Genomic DNA, 13,294 nt, shown 5'->3' with positions numbered 1-13,294 from the left:
CATCACCCATCTTTTCTTCCTGGGTAAGATCATTGAGAAAGTGGTATCCACACAACTGCAGCAACACATCGACACCAACAATCTCCTCCAAACCTACCAATCTGGATTTAGACCCATATGCAGCACGGAGACAGCAACCATACAGGTGGTTGACGACGCTCCCAGCATCCTAGATGACAGCCACCCTTGCCTCCTGGTTCTACTCGACCTCTCTGCCACTTTTGACACAGTAGACCACAAGGTGCTTACAGACACCCTACATCGGTGCATGGGGATCAGCAGCCTTGTCCTACTCTGGTTCAAGTCCTACTTCGCCAAACAAAAGAGGTTTGTGTTGTAAAGTGACTTCCATGCTTCTTGGGATTACTTATATGTTTATTACAAGTACTTAAGTCACAGTTACATGAAGTTATATACATAAGTATACAGGACATAACACTGGCTCCCATCACCCAGGCTGGGGAGCTCTAACTGGCTGGGTGTGGAATCCTTGGGTAAACATTCCGACATTCACAAGGCAACACTCCAACATGACATCACCAGCTTTCACATGCAGAGACAAGCACATCACAACACATCTCCTTCCTTTACTGATAAACATTACAAACACACTCAGGCACGATATAACACATCTCCTTCCTTTACTGATTCACAATGCACCCACACAGATACATCAAATAGACACAACATATCTCCCTTCTTCTCAAACGTCAACACACACGGACAAGCACACCACAGCATATTCCCCTCCTTTCCACATCCATCACCAGCAAGGGGAATATCAATTCTTAGAGACACTCTCCCTACTTCTGTAGGCCACTAACCCTACACACCCACCTACACCTTCAAGCATCTGGGGTGATATCTCCAATCACACTGGTGGATATGCTACCTCCAAATACTCTAGCAGATTCGCTACACGCTACCTCAAAATACTCTTGCGGAGGCGCTACCTCCAATCACACTGGCGGAGGCGCTACCTCCGATTACTCAGGCAGAGGCGCTACCTCCAAATACACTGGCAGGGCGCTACCAAATGACACAAGCAGAAGCGCTACCTACACATACTCTGGTGGAGGCGCTACCTCCAATTACTCAGGCAGAGGCGCTACCTCCAAATACTCTGGCAGGGCACTACCAAATGACACAAGCAGAAGCGCTACCTACACATACTCTGGCGGGGCCCTACCCTCAAATACTCTGGCGGAGGCGCTACTTCCAATTACACTGGCGGAGGCACTACCTCCAAATAAAATACACTGGCAGAGGCGCTACCTCCAATCACACTGGCGGAGGCACTACCTCCAAATACACTGGCAGAGGCGCTACCTCTAATCACACTGGTGGAGGCGCTACCTCCAAATACTCAGGCGGAGGCACCACCTCCAATGATACTGGCGGAGGCACTCCCTCCAAATACTCTGGCGGAGACGCTACCTCCAATCACACTGGCGGAGGTGCTACCTCCAACTACTCTGGTGGAGGCGCTACCTCCTATTACACTGGCGGAGGCGCTACCTCCAAATACACTGTCGGAGGCACCACCTCCAATTACACTGGCGGAGGCACTATCTCCAAATACTCTGGCGGAGGCACTACCTCCAATCACACTGGCGGAGGCGCTACCTCCAACTACTCTGGCGAAGGCGCTACCTCCTATTACTCTGGCAGAGGCGCTACCTCCTATTACTCTGGCAGAGGCGCTACCTCCAATTACTCTGGCGGAGGCGTTACCTCCAAAAATACTTTCATGCTCCTCATGTGGGAGGCGCTACCTCCACTGTACTCGCACAAGTGCTACCTCCACTATAGTCACAGAGGCGCTACCTCCTCACTTAATTGTAGCACATCCACAGGCTACACACACTATGGGTGCTGCCCCATTTCACATCTTCTCTGACTCACTCTCGCTCTCACCTCACTTCACCCATTACACTATTTCATAACATTCCAAACCTCGCATCTCTCAAAAACCTGCCTTTTAATGGAGAATGGTACTCCGCATTAATCTCCTAATCTACACACAAAGTCACACTGGAACAATGAGGGAACATGAATGCATCTTATTATGGAGTGATGAAAACTCACATAAATCCTCACTGTTATGCTTGGAAATGCTACCTCCCAACTCACATACATTCTCACTGCTATGCTTGAAAGGGAAGTAGAGTATGCTTGGAGGCGCTACCTCCCAGCAACATCTGTGGTATTCCGCAACTCCTGTGGTATTCCTAACCACACACACCTCTAACATACCCAAATGGTCACGCAGGCTCTCCACCTTTACCCTGCACAACTGGATGTACTACCGTCCAGACCGCTGTGGCACACTCACCACATTTCTCTAGTGTAATGGCGGCGCTACCACCCATACAACTGTGGTTTCACTTAACCACACTCATACTTACATACACACTGGAGTCGCTACCTCCAAACCCGTGTGGCACTTTCACCCACATACAATACATATTCTGGGTGCTACCCAACACTCAACCTCTTTGACTCTTAGCAAAACACATGTTTTACCCATGTGCACCCATTTCATACATGAGTCACATAAAACAACATTTTGCATTACCATTTTGCAAAAATTAAAATCCTAATAATTCATGTTGCACAATACATATACTTCTTTTCTCACCATTAAAGCAATAGCAAACTATATAATTACATTTCCTAAAATCCATGGCCAGTTTATGTACCACCCTGCATCTTTGTGGCACTCACCCACAATCACTCTGATACACTATGTTCTTGCACCTCTGTGGCACTCACCCACCCATACACTTGTGTGTACACTGCCTAACAACTCAACTTCATAGTGACATTTGCGTACACAGCCCTTATGGCGGAACCAAGAAATATGCGCATTTATTCCTACATGTCTATGTTGGCTGCAGCCTACCCTGCAATCCCTCAATGGTTACTCTAACCTCTCTCACACCCTGCTACTGACTTGCACACATCTAGGCATATTGTGCATGTTCAGAATGTCCAAATGAGTCCTTTTGAACCTGAAATTCCTCAAATGTGTTAAATCTAATAAATGTAACTTTTAACCTCACTTCCTGCACGCATATATCCACACAAAAACTTCTCATGCACCTCCCATGCTTGTCAATCCTTAACCTGTTACAAAACTCTGTTGGTACCACAAACTTAATGCATACGCATATTGTGCATGTTCAGAATGTCCAAATGAGTCCTTTTGAACCTAAAATTCCTCAAATGTGTTAAATCCAATACATTTTAGATCTGAACCTCAATTCCTGCACGCATATATCTGCACACAAACTTCTCGTGCACCTCCCATGCTTGTCAATCCTTAATCTGTCACAAAACTAGGTTGGTAACACAAACTTAATGCAAAAACAGTTAAAGGATACACGTTGCTGCTCCTGAATGTTCAACGTTATCTTCTGAAAGGCCAGATTCGTGACCATCATAATCACTTAAACATAAAATGATACACTGCAGCCATTACTTCAAATGCGGTCCTTGTGCCTCCTCTGCAGTCGCAGCACCTTGATGCACCATAACCCAAATTTGCCGCATTCCTTCACCAGGAACGACATTCATGACAACAATAATGACATCCTTGGCAAATCCTATAGTGGAATTCGGATTTCCTACTGCGCTCTTATTCCTGTCTGATTTTCCGACTCACCGACGTGCTCAGCAGTGCTCTACATCTCTCAGCCGGATAATACCAATAAAATCATAGGCACACTGTGAAGATGATTCGTAAGGGGGTCTCTCCTCTCACCCCACAACGCACTTAGGCTTATTCACTCATCTTACGGCCCAATGCCTTCAGCTCTCCTCTTCCTGTGCGCGCCAATGCAAGTTGCAGGGTTCTTTCCTCATAACATTGTTTATTTTATTCTTCATCCTGCCTCGGTTAATGGCTTCGGCTACCGGCTGGAATCTGGCATGGTAAGTGCATTCTAATATGAACATAATGCTTGAATCTGGCGTTCTATGGCATCGCAGACTCCCTTAAACCAGCTGTGATGTCACCAGTCACACTTCTGCCTCGGGGCAATGCTGATCTTCATAAGCCAACCATCACTCATACCACGTACTTCGACCCAGCATATGTCATCCTTCAACTTCAATATTTTAAAACGGTTCACTGCTTCCAAAACACGATCCGCTTTTGATCCTTGAAAACAAAGTGGCACGCAGGCAGTTTTCCCTGCATCCCTTTCCCTGAGCATACGCTACCAGACTAGCGCTGCCTGGGTCTAACCTTTAGTTCACATTGCGCTTGGGACATGCAGAGCCAGTACTCGCTGCTCACTCCAGACTGTCACTTCAAAATCTTCCCTAACATGCTAGTGGCTCATTGGGGAACCCCTCAGCTCACTGTCCGCAGTCTCACATCCTTCTCCAAGTCCCACTTATGAACTCAAAGCAGACTTACACTCCTACATGGGAGGAAGCTTACTGGGCTTCATACTTTCCCCAAAGCTTACTTTTGGTTTCATATGAGGGTAAACAGCATCACATCCCTGCGCTGCTTGACTGGGGAATGATACTTTGACTGGTGAATGGAAACATCACTGCAGAGCTTTCTTCTTCACCCCTCAGTACTTCACACTTGCAATGCAACCTCTGACAGGCGACAGCTTCACCCAGCACGCCATACTCCAGGAACACCTTCCTACCACAAAGAGTTGCTGCTGGTCATGGCATCAGCTGTCTTCTCTTGCCCGCAGCTCCTTAGCTCCTCCCTCTCTCATGGGAGTCATCTTCACTACAAGCTTTGATTAATCTACAGGTTTCTTAAACTAATGGGGTGGGATTCCTTCTTCAGTTTAAGGGACCAGGTGTCATTTTAAGCTTCCTTTTATCTTCACTTAACAGACAACACTTCTGGTTTTACTTTAACAGGCTTCACTTCTTCACACAGATTTCTCAATCTTAAAGGCCTAGCTCCCTTCTTGAGCTTCCCTTCAAGGCCCTGCTCCTCTCTTCTGCCCCAGGACCCAGCTCTCCCTCCGTTTTATGGGCAGCTTATCCTTCCTATATAGGGCTTCCTTCCTCCCTTTTGGTGCCCTGGGTGATGGGTCTTACTTGTGTTTTGGGGCAGTGTTGTCCTTCTTTTCCATCTTCTTCCTGCACCCCCAGCAGCAGGCTTCTTCCACTTTCTTCAGTTTCTTACTCGCATGTTCTTCTTTTTAAGACCACCTTCGTCGCCAATGTTGTAAAGTGACTTCCAGGCTTCTTGGGATTACTTATATGTTTATTACAAGTACTTAAGTCACAGTTACATGAAGTTATATACATAAGTATACAGGACATAACACTGGCTCCCATCACCCAGGCTGGGGAGCTCTAACTGGCTGGGTGTGGAATCCTTGGGTAAACATTCCGACATTCACAAGGCAACACTCCAACATGACATCACCAGCTTTCACATGCAGAGACAAGCACATCACAACACATCTCCTTCCTTTACTGATAAACATTACAAACACACTCAGGCACGATATAACAGTTTGTTCACATGGACTCCTCTAGATCGCCAATGCTATCCATCACCTGTGGAGTAGCGCAGAGTTCCACATCTACTCAGGGATCGTCAATCTATGCTTGGAGGCACTGGGAGCCTTCTTAGCCACACTCAACATCCACACCCACCAATACTCCGACTACACACAGCTATACCTCAAGATCGACTCCATCAATGACATCCATAAGCTCAAAACCTGCCTCTCACTGATCCAGTCTTGGATGTCCAGTGCATACTTAAAGCTAAAGCCTCCAACAACGAATTCCTACTCCTCACCAACAACATTGAACACCCAGACATACAGACCTTGCTATCAACCATGAACTTTGAAGGCTTCACACCCGAGCTCACCTCCTGCACCAAGCCCCTTGGGTTCCACATCGACAAACACCTCTCCTTCCATGCACACATAGCTGAGAAAACTTCTCCCTCCTGACAGCTTTAGATCCACTGTTCAAGCACTGGTCCTATCCCTCCTGAATGGGGGCAATGCACCCCACGAAGACCTCCAATGTTCCTCCCTTGTGCCCCTAAGAAGTGTCCTACGCGTGGTTGCATGCTTCATCAGGGGTCTACGCAGATACGACCACATCACCCCGGCACTCATGGACCTTCACTGTCTCCCACTGCATGCACAAATCACCTTCAAGTCTTTCTGCATCATCTATAATGCATTCACCCTCAAGTCACTCAGCTACATCACAGAGAAACTCTGCATCTCTGGTGGAAGACGCACCACCAGAAGCCAGTATACGTGCAGATTTGAAATGCACTGATGCAAAAATGAAAGGACCAAATAACAAGCCTTCTCTGCCTATGCCCCAAGACTATGGAACCTCCTCCCGGTCGGCATCAGACTCAACCCACGCTCCTACAATTTGGAAAAGAACTAAAGACCCACCTCTTCATGGAGTCTCTTCTCCACAACACCTAGGCCATCAGGGCGCCCCTCACGATACCAGACTCACTAGACACCCCCCACCCCTCTCCTCCCCACCACCTGGTACAGCTGTACCCCTCCTCTGTCCCCCTCTGTATCCTAACCCCCACTGTATATCTGTTCTTTTGTTACCACTGAAAAGTGCTTTGTTATGCATCTGTAATGTTGCACACCTCACTTAAGTGCTCCATTATGTATTTGTATTGGTGTATACCTCTGTAAAGTGCTCTGTTGATTTTCAAAGGTCTGCGGTCAATAAATACCATAATCATTTTTATTATTATTGATGATTCTGAAGAGTTCCTTTTTGCAGATTTGTTGCCTATCTGATTCTTGTGGTTAAGTATGCTTTTTTGATTTGAGGACTGCCGATTTGTATATTCAGAATTGTCTTTAGTATTTAATTTTCTCTGGTTGATTGTAATGGTTTCTCTATATGTTTTCCAGTTTGCGGTTTGTTTTTTTGAGTTCTTTCAGCTCTTCAGTGAACTAACCTGCTGCATGTTTTTTGCTGTGGCTTTGAATGGTTTTGCCGGTGCTAGTTGCTCTTAATTAATTGATTGATTGTTTATTTGTATAGCGCCTATGCACAATGTGCTTCAAAGCGCTTCAAGGAGGGAGGGAGCATGGGAAAATACAGTAACATTCTTACAGGTCCTTGAAACAAATCAGAATGTGAAAAATGACTATCAAATCATAATAGATAGTACAAGTGCATGGAACAATAAAGGAGAGGGAAGGAAAAAAAAAAGGAGAAACAATACAAGCAGTGACATTACTATGCCTGGCGGCAATTGTTGCAGTCCAAGAATGACAAGAGGAGCGGGAGGAGGGGAAGTAGGGGGAGGGGAGAAGGGAAGAGGAGAGGAACAAAACATTAGACTATCTAAAAAGCAAATTACCAAGATAGTGCGGGGAGGGAGTGACAGGAGAAAACAAGGGGGTAGGGGGAGGACAGACAAGCTTTTATCAGAAGTCAAGGGACTGTGATAAGAGTAAGGGCCTCATTACACGGATGGCGGTAGGGATTTACCGGTACCGGTAAAATACCGGTACCGGTAAATCCTTACCGCCTTACTACGAGGTCCCTTTGCGGTTTGGGGGATTTAACGCCTGCTTTTTGCAGGCGTTAAAATCCAATCCGCTAAGGGACCTCGGAGCTAATTACGGCACCGCAAAATTGCGGTGCCGTAATTAGCGCCTTCCCCATTCCCATAGAGCCCTATGGGGAAGAAATGGGAATGGGGAAGGGCAATGGTGGAAGAGGGATTTACCGCCCCTCCAACCTTGGAATGGGGCGGTAAATCCCCTTTCTGCCAAGGCGGTGCCGGTATTTTACCGGCATGAGCCATGGCGCTAATAGCGCCATGGCTCACCGCCTACCGTGTAATGAGGCCCTAAGTGCTAAGAAAAAGAAAGATGAGCGGGGTGAAAGAGGGGAAGGGCGAGAGGCTGAAGGGGGCTGGCAGCTACAAGCAATATGCCAGGCGGCAATTTGGGTAGTGTCTACCTTACACCGGATATGGGAGGGAGAGGAAATGGGAGAGGGCGAGAGGCTGCAAAAAGCAGGCAACTACAAATTACTATGCCTGACGGCAATTTGGGTAGTGCTGGAGATTTACAGAAGGGAGGGCAAGGTGGAGAAGGGAGGGGAGGAGAGATGGGGGAAGGGAGGGGACAGAGGGGGCGCACAGACACATACAGGAGCAGAGGGGGAGCAAAGACACACAAGCGGGCAGAGGGGGAGCACAGACACACACGGGGCAGAGGGGGCACACAGACACATTCGGGGGCAGGGGGGGAGCACAGACACACTCGAGGGGCAGAGGGGGAGCACAGACACATTTGGGGGGGCAGAGGGGGCACCCAGACACATTCGTGGGGCAGAGGGGGAGCACAGACACACACGGGGGTAGAGGGGGAGCACAGACACACACTGGGGCAGAGGGGGCACACAGACAGGTTTGAGGGGCAGAGGGGGCACACAGACACGTTCAGGGGGCAGAGGGGGGAGACAGACACGTTCGGGGGCAGAGGGGGCACACAGACACGTTTGAGGGGCAGAAGGGGCATACAGACATATTCAGGGGGCAGAGGTGGCACACAGACACATTTGGGGGTAAGAGGGGGCACACAGACACATTCAGGGGGAAGAGGGGGCACACAGACAAGTTCGGGTGCAGAGGGGGCACATAGACACGTTCGGGGGGCATAGGGGGGCACACAGACACGTTCAAGGGGCAGAAGGGACACACAGACATGTTCTGGGGCAGAGGGGGCACATACACACATTCGGGAGGCAGAGGGGGCACACAGACACGTTTGGGGGGCAGAGGGGGAGCACAGACATGTTTGGGGGGCAGAGGGGGCACACAGACACGATTGGGGACAGAGGGGGAGCACAAACACATTCGGGGGCAGAGGGGGCATACAGACATGTTCAGGGGGCAGAGGAGCCACATAGACACATTCGGGGGGAAGAGGGGGCACACAGACACGATTGGGGGGCAGAGCGAGAGCACAAACACATTTGGGGGCAGAGGGGGTATACAGACATGTTCAGGGGGCAGAGGGGGCACATAGACACGTTTGGGGGGCAAAGGGAGCAAACAGACATGTTAGGGGGCAGAGGGGGAGCACAGACACGTTCGGGTGGCAGAGGGGGCACATAGACATGTTAGGGGGCAGAGGGGGAGCACAGTCACGTTCAGGGGCAGAGGGGGCACACAGACATGTTCGAGGAGCAGAAGGGGCACACAGCAATGTTTGGGGGGCAGAAGGGGCACACAGACACGTTTGGGGGGCAGAGGGGGAACAGTGGCCTCGGTGATCCAGGTGTTTAGTCATTTTTCCGCTAAGTCTGGGGCCATTCTGCTCAGCTATGAGGTGCCGGTTGAGTCGATACCAGCAGATCTGCTAAGCGTTCCAAGTCAATATTCTACCACTTTATTTGCCTTTTGGCATGTAATATTGCATTTTCGGGCATTATGCAGGTTTGATGGAGAAAGGTATCAGGTAGCGATCTCTCCATACCATTGGTATTGGTGTGGCGGATGCACAGAGTCTGTGCCTGCAGAAAATTGCATTCAAGGTGCGGGTGGATCCGTTTGCTATTTGCTTGAAGTGGAGTGTTTCCAAGAGGGCACAGAGTGAATTTGCTGTGGTTTCATTCACTCTTTCAAACCAGATGTTGAAGTCTCCCGGGATCATTAGGTTATCATGATAGGTGAAAAGGTTGGCAATGGAGTTGGTGAATTTCATTGCATATTTTGGATTGTTGGAGGAAGACCTGTAGATCAGAAGGAACACTATGCTGTCTTGGTTGTTGAGTTTGATCTTGACGGGGAGAGATTCACAGTCTTCTATGTCAGTTGAGGGGAGTGGTACAGCACAAATATGCTCTTTGTGCATGATTCTGATTCGGCCTCCTCTTCGGTTTTCTCTGCTGGTGTGTATTAGTTTGAAGTTGTTCAGTATGCCTTATTGCGTAATATTTTTGAAGTTGTCTGATAGCCATGTTTCTGTGAGGAAAAGTGAGTTTGTGTCTCCCTCACTTAGGAGGTCATATATTTATGTTTTGTTGTTAGCCATGGATCTTATGTTGAGTAAGATGCAGTGCAGTTTGTTTATTTGCCATTGTGGCTTGTTGTCTATTCTTTCTTGAGTCCCAGCCAGTGTGGTGTTTGTCGGGTTTCCATTACTAGGGGTGGGGCTGTTTGTTGGGATTATTGTTGGGTGTTCTTTCTCCCCATTGAGTAGTCTTATTAGGTTGCTGGCAGGGGTACTTAGTGTTGGCTTGTGCCAGTTGGTTGGTTGTTGGATGGGCACTTTATTCCAGTCTTTGGTAATGAATGGTGTTGGGGCAGACCCTTTAATCACCTTAGCCCAAGCAGGTCCACCACCTGAGGAACGAGGGGACATTTTGTAGGTAAATCAAGTTTACTTTACTTTCGCCTGGGGAGGAGTTAGATGACGCAGTGGAGTCAAACTAACCCAAGTCTTATTGAACCACATAAGTTGACACATTATATACAATTTTCCAACAGTTAAAACACTCCCATATATTTTATCACACTACATCCCCCACATGTGATTGGACAAAACCTCTTAAAACAAATCCCACCTTTCTCTAATTCCTACATTGTCATTGTTAACCGATATCTTAAGTACCATCTTCAGCTCACTTGTAGAACACACCTCCTTTTAGGATTTGTCTGTGGTAGGTCATGACATCATCAAACAGTTAAACATGTGTGTGCACACATAATTCATTACTAGCAACAACTGGCCTGAGCCCTTTAACCTTAGTTGTGATTTTGCATGGTTCATATAGATACTTTAGGCAATATGGGGAAAGATGAATAAACAGGTTCTCTTTGAACTAACAATAGCTATCTCATCGGCCCAAGCTCACTGGCTCCATTGGAACACTCTAATCTAAATAACAGCCATTTTATCACACACAGCAATTGAAACCACTGAATTTCGATTACTTTGGCCTCAAACATTGCTTCACCTCACTCTGTGAAGCTCCCGTGCATTCAAGAGATTACATCTGCTTTCTGCGATACTATCAGGCCATAAAAACCATGTCGGTCTCCTTTAGCTGATCTGACCATCACTAAGATTGTACTTATTTATTTGCCCATTCTCTGAAACTCTGCAGAACCAGTTTCTCAAAGTCAAACCCTGACTGACGTGTTTTAATCTGTTTATAAAAAGGAAAAAGCCCACTACATGTAGATTCATAAATCTAGATTATATGTTTTCTCAGTGTGCATGCATGTTTAATAAATACTATCTTTCCTTTAAAGTCGGTTCTACAGGACAGGCCCCCTTTCTCGCGCTCGCATTATGAAAACTCCTCATTGCTTGTTTCTGGGTACTCCATAGCACATTATGTCTGAATCGTATTTAAATTTCAGTTTGTGATTTCAGCATTTTATCTTCTATGCACGTGCAATCATTTTATCTTTCTACGCACGTGCAATCTAATATGTATCAACTTTAACCAAAAAGCAACATTAAAGTAACATATCCCATTCATAATTAACTATACTGGTTAGATATGAAATTGCAACATCATGCTCAGTTCGACGCATCCACAGTCACAAATATGGCACGCGCAAGATAAACCGCTCTTGATTGTGGGGACCTTTCCTGACCACACCAACATTGGCATGTTAATGGTTATGGACTCGAGTTTGCCCCTGATTCTTATTGGGGTTTTTTCGAAGGTGTTTTTCTGAGTTGCTGTGTTTTGCGTGTTGTTTTGTTTGGTATGGCGTCCTGCTGGGATCCAGGTTTGTTTGGGTTCTTGTTTGTGATTTATTTGCCAGTTGTCTGTTATCCATTGAGTTGGAGTCGTAGCTGGAGAGGTAGTTTGCCTAAACACTCTCTCACCTGTTTTATGTTTTTGTATATCCTGTGACTGTGGAGCAAATCCTGAGACAGTGGACCAAACCAACATGGCAACCCCTGACACTGTGGTCCAAATTATGTGACTCTGGGCCAAACCCCAAGGCTGCATAACAGTCCCAGACACTTATCTACAAACCCTGCAACTAAGGGGCAAATCACTCAGACTCTGGTACAATCCTCTGACACTCCAGGTCAAACTATAAAACGCTGGGCCAAGCAGTCATCATCCATGTCATCAAGAAGTGGATTTAGAAAAGAGTTCTATACTCACGTGAGTCTGATATATACAGTTTGTTTTTGGTTTTTAGCTTTACCCATTATGTTCTTAGGTTTTAAAACATATCTGTTTACACCTGGCCTGACAGGTTGATATCTGCAAATAAAACTATGGAATTTAATCGATAATTTACTGAGAAGATTCCGAGTGGAAGCATATCAGAATAGGTAAGCGTAAACGCAGATTTCAACTTAGACAAAATGTATACACTGAACTTAAGGAGGACTATATATCACTTCTATTATAGGAAGTGAACTGTGAAAATCAATAGACTGTGATTCATGACAACTCATCTGAAGCAGGCACATGGCACCGTCTAGCCAGGTGAAGAATGTGTTGATTCCATGTAAAGAGTAGACAAATGTTTATATAGTGTGATAATCTAAACACTAGAATTATTTATGAACATATTCTAATGTATTCTTCACATACTATTTGAAATTCATGGAAGAAAGATTAATCAGCTCCTGAGGAAGGGATTCTCCCGAAACGCATTGCAGAGGAGGGCCCAAGCACGATTTGCACTCCGGCCAACCATTTTGAAGTACCAGGAACATTCACGCCAAAATATGTGACGTATGATGAGCAAATAAACCAGCAGAGAGCCGCAGTATGGCTCTGTACAGTACCTATCAGAAGAACAGCACCTGTTGAAGTGCCAACACCTAGGAAAACCTGGACAGTAAGTTACCCATTGAGAAAACCATATCGACAAATGAGACAGAATGATGATTGTCAAAATGCAATACCTGAAGAAGCCAAGAAGATACTAAAAGAAAATGAATGATGACGTCATAAGAACCCGGACTGACTCACATATAGAAGACATGACGACCTGTGAATGATGAAAAGAGACAAAACACCATGGATAAGTGACATCCTGAGTTTAAAAGTGAAATGATTGATGTCAAAATGTCAGAATCTTATGCCATGAGCACGATGAAGATACTGCGTTAGTTTACACGTGTACATACGCACGGAACCGCAAGAAGCGAGAATTCAGGAGGCTTGCTTAAGCTTAGTAGTAAGATAGATTGCGGCAGGCGCTACCTATTCATATCTACCTCAAAAGGAGCACTTTATACAAGTATACTTCCACTATGCACAAGGGCAGAATCAACCAATGGTTACTAAAGGT

This window comes from Ambystoma mexicanum, chromosome 11 (assembly GCF_040938575.1).
Source record: "Ambystoma mexicanum isolate Mex_15411 chromosome 11, UKY_AmexF1_1, whole genome shotgun sequence".
Classification (NCBI taxonomy): Eukaryota; Metazoa; Chordata; class Amphibia; order Caudata; family Ambystomatidae; genus Ambystoma; species Ambystoma mexicanum.
This window is presented reverse-complemented; position numbering follows the sequence as displayed.